This window comes from Meleagris gallopavo, chromosome 16, assembly GCF_000146605.3.
Source record: "Meleagris gallopavo isolate NT-WF06-2002-E0010 breed Aviagen turkey brand Nicholas breeding stock chromosome 16, Turkey_5.1, whole genome shotgun sequence".
In the NCBI taxonomy this organism is placed as follows: Eukaryota; Metazoa; Chordata; class Aves; order Galliformes; family Phasianidae; genus Meleagris; species Meleagris gallopavo.
The window spans coordinates 12037786-12057217 of record NC_015026.2 but is presented as its reverse complement, the minus strand read 5'-3'; the positions used below and the strand labels follow the sequence as shown (position 1 = coordinate 12057217).

The 19432-nt window shown below is 40.7% G+C and overlaps 1 long non-coding RNA gene across 1 annotated transcript; it reads right to left on the bottom strand.

Moving 5' to 3' along the window:
- Positions 1–722: 722 nt before the first annotated feature.
- Positions 723–16643, bottom strand: LOC109370258. The gene is made up of 3 exons (XR_004161467.1): positions 16448–16643; positions 3000–3114; positions 723–2489 (listed from the first exon to the last, which is right to left on the bottom strand). It is a non-coding gene; the product is annotated as an uncharacterized LOC109370258 (long non-coding RNA).
- Between the last annotated feature and the right edge of the window lie 2789 nt (positions 16644–19432).

Genomic DNA, 19432 nt, shown 5'->3' with positions numbered 1-19432 from the left:
AGCTGGGGGCAGCCTACAGGCTGCTCTGAGCCAAAGGCCCAGAACTTTTGGGTTTCAAAAGACAAATAAAGCTGGTGTTGACCAAAAGAGGATCTGCCACACCAATCTGCCTGTCCAAAGTGGACACTGCAGCCTTACAAGCTCAGGTACAGTGGAGAGACAACTACATCTGATTTTGTTCTAGCAATAAAAATGTGAGCAAGAGCTAGAAAACACCATACCATTTTACAGACCACCAAAGGGTTCATAATGAACTTCTCGGGTTTGGTGAAGAAATACTAACATTAGAAGTGAAAAGTTGCTCGTGCCAAGGAAATGGCAAAGTCATCTCTTCCAACAGAGCACTTAGGAAGCAATTCAGACACTCGGCTCTATTAGGTTATAACCTTCATCTCAGTTTGATCCTAAGAACTTTTCTGAAGATGCATATCATGCATTCAGCTGCACCCCAGGACAGAAATAGGAAGGCCAAGAGGTAGGATAGGAGAATACTGCAGAGCCATATACTTTGCTAGGCACAGAATCTTTGGAAGGCAATTCAATAGGAATTAAAAGAACCGCGATTAATAATTGATTTTTTTAATGTTTACTGATAGACATTTTATTTGTGTTTCTGCTAAAACACCTGTTTTGTTTTAATATTCTGCCTCTGATGAGGTCTTTCATAAATATTTCTACTTCACAGCATAAAAAATTTAAGCTCTTAATTAAACCGTCTTTGATGTTTTATAGCAATAAGTGCTCTGAAATAAATGACAGCAGTTAACAAAACGTGCACATTTTTATAGGGATGATCACTGCTAACGTTTGTAGGATAACATGAGAGCTGGCAGTGGCTCCATACTGCTCGCAAGACTTTTTAATCACTGGGCTCTGAAGTGTATCAGTTAAAAGCAGCACCTCTGATGGAAGAAGGGAAGAAGTCACATTTTGCATTGCCATGTACTGGGTAGCTGCCTGGTATTACTTCTTAGACAATTTCCCATTTGGTCTCACGTACTTTCAATATCAGAGCACTAGTTCTTTACATACTTATTCCTAAGGTATTTTGGAATTATTTTTGAACATCTACAAGGACTCTGGGGAAGTTCAGTGCAATGGGAAAGACAATTTAGCTACTGAAATTCTTGTCTACGGGTACAGAAATGTTTTCCCAAATAGATAAGCTGCAAGAATTTAAAAGAAATATATGTATTTAACGGTACATTTTGATAGCATGCTATTTGTGTATGTAATTACTGAGCTGAAAGGTGGCTGTCAAATAAGGGTGCACGTTAGAAGGTACGAGGTAACCTTCTCCTTGTAAGTCAAAGGCATCTCAGGAGCAGAAGCACAAACCCTTGTAAAGATTAGAACATAATGAAATGAAAGTGAAGCCTTGTTTCTATTTTTTAAACGTACATGAGAGTTCTTTAGAGTGAAATTGCTTGTGAATAATTCAACTTTATGGATAATAAAGAAAAAACAAGCTACAGCGTATCCTTACCAACAAAATACACAGACAATACACTGCCCTGCCTCACTAACAAAGCTCAGTTCCATTATTTGGCAACAAGAGACTGCAGCAGTGTTGTGCCAGCACCAGGAGAGGGACTGCAGCTGCAGTGCAGATGGGAGGGGCTGGGGGTCTGCAATTAGAACACCAGCTCTGAACATTTGCTGGCCATGCTGTATGCAAAGAGAGCGAGCAGCTGCCTGTCCCAATCCCAAACCCAAGCACTACTGAGATATCAACCATAATACACACTAGAAACTTACAACCTTACGTTCCAGTTTCTCTACATACATCCTAAGGCCATTTGCTGTAGTTGTGCTTCATTCAACAGTAAGGCAGTTAACAGCAAGGACAGGTACTCACAGTAGCTTTTCTAATTCTGCCCTAGAGATTGATGCTATAAACACCTCCCATAAAGTATGGAGGGCCTTTCACTGCCATGGTGACCCAGAGCATTCGGACACCCTGAGCAGAGGCATGCATTGCCCAATGCACTCTGAGGGGCAGCAGAATGACAGGAGAACCGCTAATGCTACTGCCAGTCTCCCCCGTATACCTGGTGACTCACTGCTATTTCCATTACTCCACCTTTGTTTGGGGAGGAGGAAGGACACCACTTTGAATCCAAAAGTGCACGCAGTGAAAGCAAATCAAGTTTCTACTCCAGTTAGATCTAACGCTGTGTGCAGACACCTAATGGAGTGGAGCAGCCGGAGGCACTTGGTGTTCAGCTGAGATGAATCTCACTGAAGCATCCTGAAATACTACTACAGGCCAAGGCAGCACAGGCTGCTCCTTACATCCTGTTTTGGACCATGCCAAGCCATCTTCTCGTCCTTGTTGCCCTTCCTATTTGATGAAGGGGTGTGCCAGCAGGGCAGGAATGCAGGCCTGCAGTCTCCTTTCCACTCACCTCGGGATGCAGAAGGCTCTACCAGGGCACAGCGTGTGATGTGGGGTGAGGCAGCTGCTCTGTGCGACAGCACAGTCCAGACTGAAGAGAAATGCAAAGGTAAATTAATAATGAGTTTGAAGCCAGTAAATATGGTCATAAATTACCATTTTTTTCTAGTAGAAATTGAGGTTAAAGGAAAATAAAAAATCCTCGAGCAGCATAGATTAGCCCTCTTTCTTCCCACAAGACCAAAGGAAAGCGCTCTCTTCTGAGAAATGGGCTTTTACATCTTCTCTTTCCCATCAGGCAAATGTGTTTTAAAGTAAAAATGTTTAAGCCAGTATCACGAGGTGATACACTGCTATCCTCCTCCACCCTAAGCTGGGGTGATGTTTTCAAGACACTCCTGAAGCACCGAAGGTTTCTCCAGTGGTTATGAGAGGCTGCGACTCAGCGCACTGCAGCCTGTTGCTGCCACAGATGGAATCCCCAGAGACTACTGAAGATTTATTTACTCTTTCCTAAAAGTTTTAGTAGACAACCATATCCAAGATCTTCTCTAGGAGACCAAGAAGTCACAATGACACAGAGAAAGAATTCAACACTCACTGAATTAGGTGTCAGCATTTCTTGCTAGCATTCAAGGATGAGAGCTCTGCTCCTTGTCCAACCTGCACCTTCCCCTGCTGGTTTCCCAGATTTCCAGATGCACAGCTGCACCTTTCTTTGTTAGGGAAACAAAAAGAAAGTTGGAAATGTACCATTCCTCAGTTTTGTCTTTATGTGCAGATCTCTGTCCCCAGTTAGCTGCCGCTGCCTCCCTCCTTGTGGCTCCTGTACGGTGCCCTGATGTCCATCTTGGAAACAAAAGCTATTTAGACCATTTTAGGATTTAAGCAGAGCTGAGCTGGGGCAGGGTAAAGGTTGAAGTAATTTTCCTAAGCCCTTTTTAAAGATTAGACATTAGTTTTCTATTCCTATCCTGCAGATAACCGTAGCGTAGTGACAGACAAACTAGCACGTTTGGCTGAACTGGTAACTAACGAGACACTGTTATCTGGAGGATCTCTTTCTCTTTCTGTCTCATGCTGAGAGGGAAGGACACCACAACAGGCATGAAAACATAAAATACTCCAGCACTTTATAAAGCATCACAGCTTTTTTTTGCTAATCAGTAACTGTCACCGGGCTGTATACCTGTTGGGTTCACATGCAGGACAGAAGACTTGCTGCTAAGTTACAGGCAAAAGACTGAAGACAGAAGTGTTTTTCAAACTGATCACAGACGGTGTGTGTGATGCTGGGTGAGGGATTTAATGTGCTTCAGCTTCCCCATTGTTCAAACAGCACTTCCCACCTCTTACACATCTTTGCTGTTTCAAATTGCAGGACAGGGACATCTTGCTGGGGTTTACACAGTAACAAGCATGCTGGGCTTCTGATCATTGCCTAACCTTCATAATAACCATGTTGCACATACTGTACATAGTCAAGACACAGAGATACTCAAGGTTTTGTAGTTCAATACTGGATGTTCATCACAGGACAAGATACTAGGGCAACTAAATCAGAAACTGGATTATCTATGAAGAGAAACAGAATGCAGCTTCCCTGGCTTTTAGCAGTCAGAAGAGTACGTGACATTCACAGATACCTGCTGGTACAGGTGGGCTGGAAAGGCAGCTGGGGCTGGCAGCTCGGAGCACAGCTGCACCTGCAGTTCACTCACAGACAGCCCTGTATGGCAGCAAGCAATGCAGCTGCATTTGACTCCTACACATCTTGATCATGTGAAGTACCCACATACCTCATTCTCTCTCTGCCTCAGTTACCTATGACCCTTCCCAACATCATGGGGACAGGGGACAATAAATTAGCTAAGGACCATGGACAACTGGGATATTTTAATAGGGACCAGGCAGCTGACCTTCTACAAAGGATTTGGCAATCCGTGAAAACTGGCAACAAAATACATTGTGCAAAAGGGAAAATGTCATAAAATGAAAGTCATAAAAGTCTATCGTCTGCTAACAACCATGAAATGGAACAAAGGGACTGTGTTAAGTGAGGTGTTAGCATGTTCTGCTTTGCATGGGTTATAATTCTGATTTTCAAATATTGTATTAGGTACTGTATGTAATAATTCCAGTGGGTAGGAAATATTTTCATTGATCTGTACCATTCTACAGAGTGCTTGCCCTGGCAGGCAGCAGAGGATGTGTAGGAGTTACAGCAATCCCTTAATCAATGTTTATTTTTAATTGAATCCTTCCTCTGCACCTTGTTCAGGACCTTGCAGGATTAGGTGAAATGCACATGCATGAAAATGCACGTGCAGGCCATGCAGTGAGGAAGCAGGATTTATACCACACAGCAGAGAGATAAATCAGGTTCATAAAACATGTTATTTCCAGCTGTGATGTTATACATACTGCTTTTGTGAAGCAGCAGGAGCCGTTTCCTTTTCCCATACAGCTGCTTTCAATATGCAACAAAATGGTTTAAATGCCTGAGAAAGCACTAAGCATGTTTCAGGAAACTGACACACCAAAGATTATTTTTTTAAGAGAGGAGAGTGGAAGAGGAGTGTATGGAAATAAAGACGTCTCCTCGCTAGGCACGAGAACCTCAGCAGCAAAGTAGTTTCTTGCTAGCCTTGCCACCAAACAAAATTCATCTCAGAGCAACCAGCAGTACTCCAAAGTAAATGAATCTCATCTCCGCTGCATCTGAAATACAAATCCCAGCACGATGCTGGTGGGTGTGTTAGCAGACCCATGCCACCCCAGCCTCGTGGGTGCTCAGGGCTGGAAGGCAGCAGAACCTTCTCAGCTGACTATTTCCCCACTACATGCTGCAGCACTCCTCTCGTGCCTTCTGCAGAGGCCTTTTAACAACAAGACCTAGAAAACAGTCTGCATAGCAAGCGGCCTCTTGGCCTGTGGACATATTCTGATGTTCTCTTGTGACTACCAGATCTACCAGAGGAGACCAGAAGAACTGCCTGCAACCTGCAAACCACCAGCTCAGTGGAACGTAACAGAGCCAAGCAGCGACCTGCCCACCAAAGCAAGGGCAGCATCCTGCTCTGTGCTGCACCACGGGCAGCAGGCAAAGATCTCAGAGCCTCAAGTCCAGGTGGGAGATCTTCTAAAATCTCTCAAGAGCCTGATGAGCTTTTAGATAAGATTTGTTACATCTTTGTAATCATCAGCTCTTTTCATCTCAGTATGGTTTGTTTAAATAAACAAGCAGCAAGGCTTCAAGTGTTGTTTCACCCATTACATGTGCATCTAGACAGCTGAAGAGGCAGGAAAGAGAATAATAGAAAACTGATGAGGAGAAAATAATAAATAAGACCAAAAAGAGGAATGAGCACCCTTAGGGTTATAGTCAGCATCCAGCTGAGAGGTCTGCGGGTACAGAAAAGATTATTTACATTGAACTATGAATTTTAAAAGTAATATTATATAAGCCTTCCAGCTTTAACAATTAAAGAGAAAAGTAATTATAAGAATTACCCAAATGTTAAATGGCTTGAAAATAACTAGCGTATTATTTCTCTCTCCCTAGTGGAATGTTTTGCACGACAAAAAGAACAAGCTTCTGAAAGATGGGTAGGGTGGATGGGTTCTTTTTAATCATTCATTTTAAAATGCAAATATTTTAATAGGTTTCTTTTAATATATATGATAATGAGTTTATACATGAGACTCAAACCACAGGCCAAGTAAGCAGATGTCTTGTCAACAAGGTCTAAAATTTAGAATCATTAGGGCTCTTTTAAGAAACGTACTTGCTCTGACATAAAACTGAAGCATATTATAATATTTCACATTCACACTGCTCAGTGTGACATTTTTTCCTCATTAAAATGAAGAATGACACAGCCAGAGAGAGCCCCATCTTTCCTGCTTTGTATTTGTAGTTCAAAAGATGGCTCTTAGCAAATTGTCCCAGAGAGACAAAATATTAAGCACCTTGAGTGCTCTTCTGCATGCAATTAATTTCACAGCCTTTGAAAGTTTTAATGTGTTGTGGTGACCAGTGAAATGATAAGTAGTTGCTGCTCATTGTTTGCATCTTGTTCATTCTCTCTTTTCTGCAGCCTGTCAAATCCTGTTTAACTCTGCTTGTTTCTCTAGGTGTCAATTCCTCTGCATTGTACAGCTTTTGTGATGAAATTCTGCACTTCTTGTTCACCCTTTGACTTTGAAAAGCAAAGAATCAGACAGACCCAACCAAAAGAAATTCAATGAATGATAACTGACGGCATTTCTGAAGAACAGTAAGAAAGCAACGAACACGATCATTAAGCAATACCATAAAAATGAGGCCAGGTTTCTACCTGTGTTAATTACCTACTGGGTTGATTTCTGCCAATCCACTGAAATCAATAGAAGGTTTCCTACTGAGGAAGAGACTTTCAGTCAAACCGCTCTTTCAGATGGACACCTTTCTTCCCTTAGTGCACACATACATCCAAAGGCAAATGCCACCCTTTGACTCTCATGAAGTACTGAAAATTATCCCAAATGCCAGCACCTACGTCGAATACTTTCCTTGTGATTAAATACTGTTGAAAAGATTACGTATTGGGTAAAAAGAGGGGGGAAAAAAAGGTGACTATTTTCCCTAAAATTTCAGGAAAGCCATAATTAAAAATGAACAGTGTCATAAACACCGCCACTGGGGTAGGTAGAGGAATTTGCAATAGGAAATATGCTGTCATCACAGGAAGTTTGACACTAGATCTTACAGCAGCAGAGGATAAGCTTTCACATCATGTCTTGAAATTAATTAGTTTTTTTTTTTAAGTAATAATTTTTAAAGAAAAGTGTATTCAAAGAACTAAGCAGGAATCGTCAATACAGAGGTTTGAGGTTATGCACTGGAGATCCAGAAGCGAGCATTTACTCACCTTAAGAGATCCAAGAAGGTTGGTCTCTGAGATAGACCATACTACCATCAGTGCATGGAGTGAACCAGTAGTCCCAGCAGAGCCCGTGCTATCCTGCACTACACTGGGAAGTCAGGGAACTCAGAATCCTTGTGTCAGGTAGGACTCATGTGGACAAGGCAGATGCAGAAGCATGGCACAAGTGTCATGGTGGACACTGAAGTGGCAGATTATTGAGACACAACTATCATTTTAGTATTTCTGTTTCTCTCTTGAGGTATGTTTCATTCCATTTTTCGCACTTAACTGGACTGAGGAAAAGGAATTTGATATTCCTAACAAGAACATATACATTATTCTACAAAAAGCCCAAAAAACCACTGTTCAGATATCCTGCACATTACCTAGATGCAGAAAAGAGTAGTGGAAAAATAATAATAATAATGAAACTACAGTTTTCAATCCATTGTCCAGTACCTACAGAAGTTTGCATTCCTGTGACCTGAAGTCAGCAAGAGTTTCAAAGGGCTTGGTGGCCCAGCACACAACATCCAAAGATACCTCCCAAGACAAGAGCCTGGACAGAATTTTCTGGCACAGCTAATCCTTCTTCAGTGGCTGGAAGCCAACAGAACTTCCTGGGCATTAGATCTCTACCTGAACTTTCTCAGAATTTAAGGTCCTTCAAAACCTTCTCCAACTGCAAAACACACCTTTCTCCCTGCTTTCTACTATGAACACAAAGCAACGTGTACAGAATGCTGCTCCTATAACAGCACTGTCATAAAGCAGTCATAATTTGCTTCCTAAGGAGAGGATGACAGAGGAAAAAGTAAGAGATGACAGTTGCATTGCCTAAATGTACTACTGGAAGAGACCTGGTTCTGCAGCAGTGAGAATGGCATTGTATCCTATATAAAAGCAGAGTAGAAAAATCAATTGAACGCTTTTCATTAACCTCTGCGAACTCGGAATTAAGTTCTACAAGTCTTCTGGGAACAGAAGTCCTGTTCCAGCAGAAAGGCTGCCTTCATCTCTATTCTCAGGGACCTGAACAGTGTTTATATTTGTGTTCCCTGACTATATAGGTACACTCCATTGGAGATCCAAAGAGCAAAATCTTGTTTTCCAAGCAGAATACACTGAGTTTATCTCATGCCTTTCCCAGGCTGAATGCTTGGATTGAAAATGTATATAAAATAATTTTTTACAAATCTTCAGAAAACAGCAGAACTTGCATTTATAGAATCTTATAAAACTCATTAATCATTAAAGCTTTGTACTTGCACTGCTCTAAACAAGGCCATTGCCTTTAAGGGTCAAATTCTATGCATTCAAAAAAAACCAAAAAACCAACCAAGTACAGCATGAAATATTTCTCAACTCTTTTTGTTGTCCAAAGTCAATACACAACTTTAATGTTTAGATGTTTGGTTAACCTTACTACAAATACTCTGTTTTTCAAAGGTTTTATTTCTTCTACAACTGCAGCATGTTCCTGTGAAATTTTTAGCAGAGATTCTGTGGTTGTATAACAGAAAAATTTTAATTGCTTGGGAATTGTATCTATTGAGCAGAAAAAAAAAGAAATCACCTTCCAATAACAATTCCCACGTGTAACTTCTGTATGAACTTTTCAATTACCGAGGTGGAAATGTAATAAGAGAGCATACCATGTTTACAGAGCACACACAAGGGTATAAAATTAAGTGAATTGGGCTTCCTACCGATTGAAGAAACTGGTTTCATTTTAGTACTTCCTCTCTGAACAGCTACCATCCAATATCATCCAGAAGTGCACAGACATCTGGGGGCTTAGTTCTGTGTATCTTCAAAGCAACCCAATTTTAGCATATGCAGAGCAGGCAGTCCTCAAAAAAACAGAGGTCTTTTTGCACTGACATCCCAATCATGAAAATGCCATCAAATACAAATCTATCACATCCTTCTGTCAATTATACTGGCCCCGTTTATCTCAATTGTCATGAAAAAGGAATCTATTCTACTCATCTTGTTCGAGAGCACAAATGACTCATGAAATAAAGTAAGCTACATTTTTAAGTTGTGCACTAGAGAAAGCTGTGTATGATTTTGCTGGTTCTAACTACGTAAAACACCAGTGCTGGATGGAGGGAGGGGAGGAGAGAAGGATGGAAAAGGGACTGAGGAAGAGGCAACCCAGTGAGGCAGTGAAAAACGTCAATCACATTTCCAGTGGTATGCTGTCCTGCAGTCACACACACTGTGGATTACTGCTCCCAGAATCATAAAATTGTCTAGGTTAGAAAAGATCATCGAGGTCACCATCAGCCCGGCCCAACAAGCCCCATCACCAAACCACGTCCCTCAGCGCCACGTCTGCTTTCTCTTAAATACCTCCAGGAATGGAGACTCTCTCTACCACTTCCAGTGCTTGATGACAACTCCCTGTAAATAAATTCTTCCTAACATCCAATCTAAACCTCCCCTGAGGCTCAGACAACTCATGCCAAAATCTTCCTTGAAGAAGGCAGTGGAGGGTAACCTGATATTTAACTGCTAGATAATGATTTAGCAATACAACGAATCTAAACAATAAAATGAAAAATGGCCTGTTCCTGTAAGTGAATTAACCTTCTTCCACTCTTGAACTATGTTTCTGGAAGGCTGACAGTAAAGCATTGTAGGAAACAAATTCATTTAATATGAAACAGGGCTTCACTATACTACATATCAACCTTCAAGTGGCTGAGAACCATCATGTTCTCTGAGTTGCTTTATCAAACCAGTTTGTAAGGGAATTGTTTAAAAAAAGCAGCGGGAGAGAAAGAGCAACTGATAAAGAATCAAGACAGACAACTATATGAGGGTGCTTCTAGGAAGGAACTCCAATTTGTGAAATCAGTAGTAGCAGAAAAGTGATCATCGACCTACCAGAGAAGGGAGTCTGATACTTGAAGGTAACTGGACGTAAGATAAGGCATTGCCTTTGGAAGTTATGAGCCACTGTAGTTAGCATTCAGTAACACGATAATTGACATATCGTCTTCCACTGAGAGATTCTTACAAAAAAATCTGCTCGTGATGGATTAGTGTTATAATGGCTATCAGTATGACTATCAAGGTGAAGGGTTGAAGGAGTAAGGGTCTTTCTTCTTGCATATTTGGTTCTTGTTTTTCAAACAAAAAGCATGGCTAACTAAGGAAAAAAGTGAAGGTGACAATGCACAATGGAGAGATGCTTCAAGAAAACGTTGACAGCTAAGGATAGGATAGCCATGAAGAGACATATAAATGGCTGCATTTGTTGCTAACATCTCAATCCAATCTCAAAGATAAATACAGGATTTTTCTCCTAACAGTATCTTATTATTCCAGAAGCACAATAATATTTACTATTGCAAGGAAGAGAATTTTGCTCTAGGGAAAAAAAAAAGAAAGAATCAAACTCAAATAGGCCATTATATTTCATTATAAAAATGAACCTCTGGTTATCCTAGTACAGTTATCAGAACCCCTGTTTTGTGGTTTACCTCAGACAAAGGCACGTGAAGACTAAAATCCTTAGATCTGATTATTACCTGCCTGAGACTTGATTTACAGTATGCACTGTGGGATGTCTTATGTACCTGACCTACTCTGCATAGGAGAATTGCCTCAGAGGTAGAGCCCAACAGTCAATAAACTCTCAGGAAATCAAGCAGCTTGCTATCTAAAAGCTTTCTGGGCTGGTCAAAAAATGTGAGGTGCTTGCTTTCATCAGAACAGATGGACTCCCATGAAATACTTCAATTTCCATATGACAGAGGAAGAGAGAGCCTCAAGGCTTTGAGAATGGTGATGAGCCACCAGTGTGGCATTTCTGCCTCAAAGAAAAGACAAATTAAACCCTAGCATGAATCTGGAAAGGCATCTCCAGAAATGAGAGAGGCATATTAACAGGATTTACAATACATTTGTGCTCATACTTCAAAATAGCTGAGGACAAACTGAAACTGATAAAAGAATGGTCTCTGTAAGGATGGTGGCAACAAAGATTTCATCTTACAAAAGACAACTAAGCTAAGCTTGTTCAGCTCACCAGAATGAAGGCTGTCTTCTATAAATATTCCCAGGGGAGTAAGCAGCATGGAAGCAGAATAAATTTACAAGCAGTTACTTAACATCCCGAATTCCAGTTGAAAACATGCATTTTATCAGATTTACAAAGTATCAGCTTCTTGAATTATTCTTTTTTTGTAAGTTCTGTCCTTGGTAGCAAAAACCATTACCTGCATCAATCAAACTCCAGCCAGTGTCCTTACATTTCAGAGTGAACATGAATGATTTCAAAACTGTACTCATCTTGTCCTGTTACACAGCACTGGGTGGTTTCACTGAAGGAAAGGCCTGACTGACTTATGGAGGAGTCCCTGTATTATTATTATTATTAAAATTGTTGTTATTTATTTAATCCTGCAAATGTTTACACTCCCAAGAAAGCAAAAGATTCTATTGCTGAACCAGTATGGACATAACCAGAGTTATGTTCATAAGGAAACAAAGTTGGCCCAGTTCGTTTTTGTTCTCCTGTGCTCATGTTAGTTGCAAGGCAGTGAATAAAATATTCTAGACCATGTTGACTAGTACACAAAGAATCCTCACCAATACTGAACAATTCACCTCCCAGTCTTTGCAAGTGACATCCAGAATCTATCATCTTAGCTCTGGGGGAGCCCACAGCCAGAGCCAAAGTTGCAGCCATGTCCCACAGCAGGCAATATGGAACAAAACTGCTTTAGATCATATAAAATCAGCCCAAGCTGTTTAATTGACATTAATCACAAATGTGACACCACTTAATTCACTACATGAACATTACTAAACAGTTCTGGCCTCTGGAAAGCTTTAATGACCTTTTAAGAAAAATGCCTTTGTTCTAAGGTTTATTCCCAGTGTACTGAACCTGAAGGATGCATGAATATTGGACGGGCTGTGCATGTATGTGAGCTCACTAACCTGTGAACAGGTGTATGCCCCTCAGAGCATTGAGCAATAAGGATAAAAGTAACATCTGCAGGGGGTTTCATGTCAGCAGTCTGTATGATACAAAAAAATTAAGATTCATATTTTTTTTTTCAAAATTGCTGCATTTGAATAAGTACTTTGATTCTGTTCAAGCCAAAGAGGTGTAGGAAAATTCTCTCTCCATCTTTGTCCTTTAACAAAAAAATGCTGCGTGAATTCAGAATACTTACCAAGAAGGAATAAATTATACACATGTAAGGTACACAAGCATTTTTTGGGTAGCATTGTACTAATATGAAGCATATCTTGGTTTCAGAGGGATTTGATGCAAAGTTGTTTTGTATTCCAATTACAATAGCTGAGTGCCATAAAAAATACAACAAAGCTGAAAGAAGCAGGAAAACAAAAGCAACTCCTTTGTCCCAAGTGAATTCAACTTTGCTAGTTTTGGCAGCCTTTCAAAGATCAGAAAAAAAAAATATTTGTTTGATTTTTTGCTTCTTTCCACTTAAGGTCAATGATTAAAACGGGATCAGCTCAGTGACTATACCCCCAGCTCTCAGTTTTTTGGATAAACCTGCTAAGTACCATTTTGACAGCTGCAGGGAAAGAACAACAAAAAAAAAGATACCAAGACTTTTTATAAGAGCTCTACAGAACAGGGAAGATTGTTTCTTTCTCAAGTAGTTAAAAGTCTGGGCCACAAGGCAAAGCAGCTCTGTTCTAATCTTCTCTCTGCACCAGACCTACTTGTCACCCAGCAAGTCATTCACTCCAGAAAATTCAGAGATGTATGTCACAAGCTTGACACACAAACCAGATTCAGTCCCCAGTAAATAAAACCATCAGCAGAGTAGCTCAGCATCAGTGGGTTTGCCAATTGGCAGGGAATATGAAAAAGGGGTCTTCACAAAATCAGCAGTCAGCCCTGTCTAAAAACTTGTATCTGACGTGCCTTGTCCTGCTGTTATTTAAGGTGGTAATTTTCACACTTCAGACAGACACACAGGTCCCTGGAATGCAAAAAACAAAAACCAACATGAACTAACTACCACTAAACCCCAAGGAAGGTGTATGTTTAGATAATGTGAAGCTTGAAAAGAATATTCACCTGCTTCAAACCCTGCTTGGATAAATCTCTGGAAGCTCACAAGCAGGCAGCACCGCAGTCCTGGACAAACATCCCTTCACCAACTTTGGAGAGTTAAGGATTAGACTGAATCCCTGAAGACTTTAAAAAACAAAAGCACCTTTCCTTCTGCTCTTGTAACGAACTAATTCCAGTTAGACAATCTTCTTCAAAAGCAAGATAAACTTTCCTTCAGGAGAAATAAAAATTATTCACCAGAAAGCAAGAGAATGGGAATTGTCATCCCGAAGAGGATCTTAGGGCAGAAATCTCTTACTGGGTACCTTACAAAACCCTTTCAGTGTTTCAGCAGAAAAAAAGTATTGTTCCCAGATGCCATTCTGCCACTGTGCCCCTCTGCTGCCTCTGTCACACGGCCACAAAATGCAATGGGATATTGGTGGGAAGGTTCAGCCTTTGCTGCCGTCCCACCAACAGCTGCCTCTGACGCTGTGGGCCAGCACAACAAAACAGGAAGGCCTTACTTTCAGAGCAGCCCTTGTATTTAATCGGATTTCTTTTTTACTGGTACAAAATGTGAAGTCTGATTTTTATCTGTACTGACAAATTTAAATGGGAAAGACTGATTGCTGGAAGCGGTTGGGAGGTGAATCCAGAGGGAAACACTTCTTTCCAGCAGGTCAGAAGCTCTTCACTCCTTTTTTGTCAAGTAAACTTTGGGCAGTTTTATGACTGTAAGTCAAAGAGTCAAAGCAGGGCTATTTTTCCATTCATTAAGAATGAGAAAATCAAAAACCACCCTCTTATCCCTGCTGGAAGTAGGAAGGAATCCACCAGATATGCTGCGTACAACCTACAATAGAAAATGCAGCACAAAATGCAGAAATCACGGGAAAGAATGCCGTGCTTGAGAACTCATCCTTGGTTTTTGCACTGACTCAAACCCAAGAGAAACGTCTTGCAATAAAAATTTTAAGCATTATACAGAACAAAGCGCTATCACAAGAGAGTTGAAAATATGTCATTATAGATTATCTTATAACAAAGAAAAGCTAACAACTGGAAGGACTTGTAGTACTAACAGCTCCTCTGAACTATTTGTATAGTATTTCATTATTTAAAAGAAATAAAAGATCGGCTAATGGTCTAATCATATTCCCATTTAAATGAATGGAAACCTTGTCACATCTTTTTTTAATCAAAAGCCAGATCAATGCAGGAATCAGTGCCTGCTGGTCATTTGCACACAGTCTGTTGGATGACATCATCTGCAATAACTTAAGCACTTGGAACATTTCAAAGTATAAGTATCCAGGAAACACAGAATATACAGAAATTCATATTCCTGGTCATTGCAAAGAGTTGCTGAAACTTCTGAAAGAACCTTTTCTGGGAGGAAAAAAAATAAGGAGGAAACAGTTCCTTTGATTGCAATAGACATTTTAGTAAATAAAGAAAAATGGGACAAATTATTTAAAAAAAATCCCATTTAGAAACACCAAAATATTGATTAAGCTGCTATGACTAAGCTCTTGAGAACTGAAGCTAAAAGAAGTTCTAATAATCAAAAGAAAGTCCGTTATAGCAAGAAGTGTTATGGCATCAATAACTGTTAATGAGCAACTTCAGCAGCCTCCTGCAGCAAGAATAAATCATCTATCACTTTCAGAGGGATGTGGTTCAAGGCTTGCTGAAAAGCAGCATGATTACAGGAAAGCTAACTCAATTGCTAAAAAATGCTCTCCACTAGCTTTCTAAAGGAAAACTCTGAGATTATAAGGCCATTTATTAGCAAAACTAAGCCCCATCCTAAGGTTGGGTTTTGCAGCTGCTAACAAGCATCGTAACTGGAGCATCAAATGCTGTTCACCAAATGAGCAGGAAGAGCAACTCTAAAGTCAGCACATAAAAATATCTTAGTTTTGGCTGGGATAGAGTGAATTTTCTTCATAATAGCTTGTATGGTCTCTGTGTTTTGGATCTAAGATGAAGATCACGTTGATAGCACTCCAATGTTCTAGTTGTTGTAGAGCAGTGTTTATGGTAAGTCAAGGTCTTCACAGCTTCTCGCGCTGCCCAACATGAGGAGATGGGGGGAAAAGCAGCTGAGAGGTGACAAAGCAGGACAGCTGACCTCAGCTGGCCACAGGGATGCCCCACACGTGCTCAGCAACGAGCCACTGCTTGGGGTCCAGCTGCACGCGGGGCAATGGGAGCTGAGCAACTGCACTGTGCATCACTTGGTTTTTGCCTATGGCAGAAATAAACAATCACCTTACAGAATTTGGGCTGTTTTAGAAGACTGCCTTCTGCAGGGAAATACAGACAGACTAATTAGTGACAAATACATGCAAATATTAATGTCCCCTAAAGATGTTCTAAATTTTGGCACTGATTGCTCTGTATTTTTATATCTTTATGACTTCTTCTCTACTATGCAATTTCACTGAGATAAAACTCATTTCCTACCCGATGGATTTTTAATCAGAGGATCTCAGTATTTGTATTTTTTAATCTTTATGGTTTGCAGGCATTAAATGACCATTTCAAAATTGCTGATTGGATGATGAACACAGAATCCATTATAATACAGCAAGAAAAACTAATTGCTAGAAGAAGATAAATTAATTAGTCCTTGTGACTAATTCTGGAAAGAATCTTTACTCTTCAGTGGAACAGCCATTAGAGTACAGGCTGGGAGATTAACCATACGTGGATTACACTCCTGGCACTGCTGCTATCACTTTGCTGGACCTCCACAAGATCACCTAGAAGCAAATCTTGTTTTTTTGAAGGAACACCAGTGGCAAGTTAAGAAAGCAACTATCAACATCAGTGCCCCACCTTTATTTTAAGTAAGTATCACCTTCACATGAATCAGTGTGATTATGTGTACAGATGATGGCCAAATAGTTCTGTAAGCTAAGTGTATTTCACTTGCTTACAGTGCTTGTTCTATTAGCTCTTTATAGCCATGGAATTTATCCAAGTGAAACTTAATTATGTTTTCCTTGTAAGACTTAATTTTGCTTTTCGTGTTTCAGAAATGCAAAAGAACTAATTCTAAAGAAGCTGTCTTACCTTTCTCACTCGTTTTCTGTTCTCCATCAGACGTGCAATGATGCTCTCAGTGTTATCTCAGGAAGAAATCAGCTTATTCCCATCGTTTCCTGATTTGATGTTTCAGAATCTCTTCAAAGATTGTCACCCTGAAATCTTGCTGGTATATCAAGAGGAGGAGGATCAGGAGTGTTGTCTTCCTTTCTATTCATGGAATAAACCTGATGAAATAAAGTTCACATTTTAGCATTTTCATCACATACCATAGAAAAGTAGGTTAAAAAACAGAATGCTTATTTCTGCTCATAAGCTTTTCTCTCACCCAGCATGAAGTACAAGCAGCAAGCAGTATCATTACTTTCTATTAGAGCATGATAATAATTTCCTAGACAAACTTACCACTAACCACTGTGCTACAAGCCACAGGGCCTCACTCAGATTTCATTTCTGTCTATTTCCATCTCTGGAGAGGAACAAGCACAGATCCTTGGGCAAGCTTATTCTGACCTGCAGTTCAGGTTTCATCTTCCTGTACAAAGCATTTGACCGTGCTGGAATAAAGGATGGCACAGTTAGGGAGAGACTGCACTTTCATGCCCCTTCTGTGTCCTTGGTTTATTGCACAACATGTTGGAGATTGCAGTCTTTCTTTTGCTGGATAAATGGAAGCTATTAACAAGCTACTTGTAGCAGAACATTTAGGGAAACACCGTGGGCTCTTCATTAGCGTAAATGCCAATATAGACCACAGTCACTGATGTAGAAGAGCCAAAAACTTTTAGTAAGAAGGATGGAAGGAAAGGAGAGAATCAATATATTTTTAATTTTGGCTTTGTTTAATCTAAACATTTTACATCTCTCATGTGTGTACGTGAAAAACGCCAGCACTCAACTGTACACACAGATCAAGCGAGTAAAACACAAACGCCTTACGCTTTTTTTCAAAGTGCTTTCCTGATGTCTCTAAATAAGCCCTGTGGGATGAGCCCACACTCTGTCCACGAGTCACACTCAGTTTCTTCTTTTGCCCACAGGAACGTAAATGCAGAATAATACCAGCAAGGTCAATATGGAAAAGAAAACTTTTGTAATAGTGTGTATATTTGGACTCAGCTTTCTCATGTTTGTGCTACTGCAGGGTCCTACAAAAAGTACTCTGTCCTACAATGCTCCTTATTTCCTCCTCCTACATGGATACTTGCTTTATGTGATGTTCTGATTCTGAAGGTGTTGCAGTCACACTGCAGAGAATCCGCCAGTGCAACCCCTGCTGTGGCAACTGCTCAGCAGCTCCAGGCTTGGGATTCTCAGCTCCCATCTTCTCTGTCACCTACACAAAACACTTATGCAGCTTTGCCCTTTGCATTTTCTATCCAATAAACTCTTCCATATGCTTTTACTTTTGTTGTTGGTTCAGTTTAGAACTTGATCCAACATAAAGGGTGGTCTTTAGAAGAGACTTTGGAAAATGTTTCAAGACTATTCCTCATCCACTGGAAGATCATGCGTAGAATGAGAATCTTGTCACTCAAAATGTTTAAAGAGACATTATCAAAGTCACAGGTCTCAGCCTTAACGGAACCTAAGAAATTAGAGATATCACCTACAGAGATTTTCTTAGCTTCAAAATTTCCCCTACTAAGCCATATGCTGCAGCTTCTCAAAGGGTACAGTTGCAGTACATGGAGAACTATGAGTATTAGTTCAATAATCAGGATAGATTATCAAAATATATGAAACCAAAGTCTGCACCCTAAAACAAGCCATAAAGAACAGCAGCCATCTGGAGCTTAAGAAATGTTTCTAGCTTTGTCAGTGACTTTATTATGAACGTGCAATATTGGCTGCTAATTCAAAAAGCTACAACCAAGCATCCTCCTCCTCTCCACAGATTTTAACATTCAGAATTGTGATCTTCATAAAAACATCTTCAAGCTTTTCTATCTACAGGAGAATGACTACAGGGCCTTTGATTTCCTTCAGTGACACTCAATATCTAGAACAAGTCTGGATCAATGAGTACTAACAAGTGTGCCTTTGGTCCTTGCCAAATTATTATTTTCTTACAGATAAAGGACCCCACACCTGGCATTATGAAAACTAGCGAACACAGAAAATCAGCTGAAAAGTCTGACAAGGAACCAATGCAGGTTCCTGAACCATATTTGTGGTTTTTTAAGATTTATGTTCCCATTGAATTCTACACAACACAGCAGCAGAAGCAACGGAGCTTGTTGGTTCTACATAAAAGATATCTGCAGAGAAAGGCACCAAAGCATTAAAAAAAAAAATTCTTTTGAAATATTTTACATTCTCATTTAGAAAGGAGGAAAAAAATGTAGCCTTTTTATTTTTTAACCTTCTGCTTTCACTGATGGTGCTGAAGTTGCCTGTTTAGCTTCTGGTCAGGAATATACTCTCAGGAACCAGGTAATCCTGCACTGTCCCTGCCTTGTGTTGTACTTAGAGCGCACACACACACACACACACACACACACACAGAGTCCCCTGTGTAGCACTGACCCTCAGTACAGCCACGACACCAGGGCGCATCACAGAGCAGCGCTGCTCTCCCAGGCTGTGCTCCAGCATTACGAGGAACAAACTCCAGTGAGGTGAACGCTGTGTGCCCACAGACCTTCGTTCCACCCCCAGGCACAGCAGTGACAGCACTGTACTGCAGATTGCTGTGGTGGAAATATATCTGGGATAGCTCAAAGCTATGCTTTAGCTTGCGGAGATTTCCACCTCCCTGCTGGGAGATTCAGCAGCAGCCAGCAGCCCTGTGCTCACACATGCAGTCACATCATGTCCCGATCAGATCCCAGCACCAGTGGGCAGAGTGCCTCTTCTGACGAGCCCAGCAGCAGAGCAGGCAGCATGGTGTGCTGGAGTCAACCCTTCCAGACACAAAACCAAAGGCAGAAAGCATCCCGAGCTCTGCAGCCTGCCCTCCAGTCACACAGGAGATGCACACAGCAGGTATATCCATGCAGATGCACATCT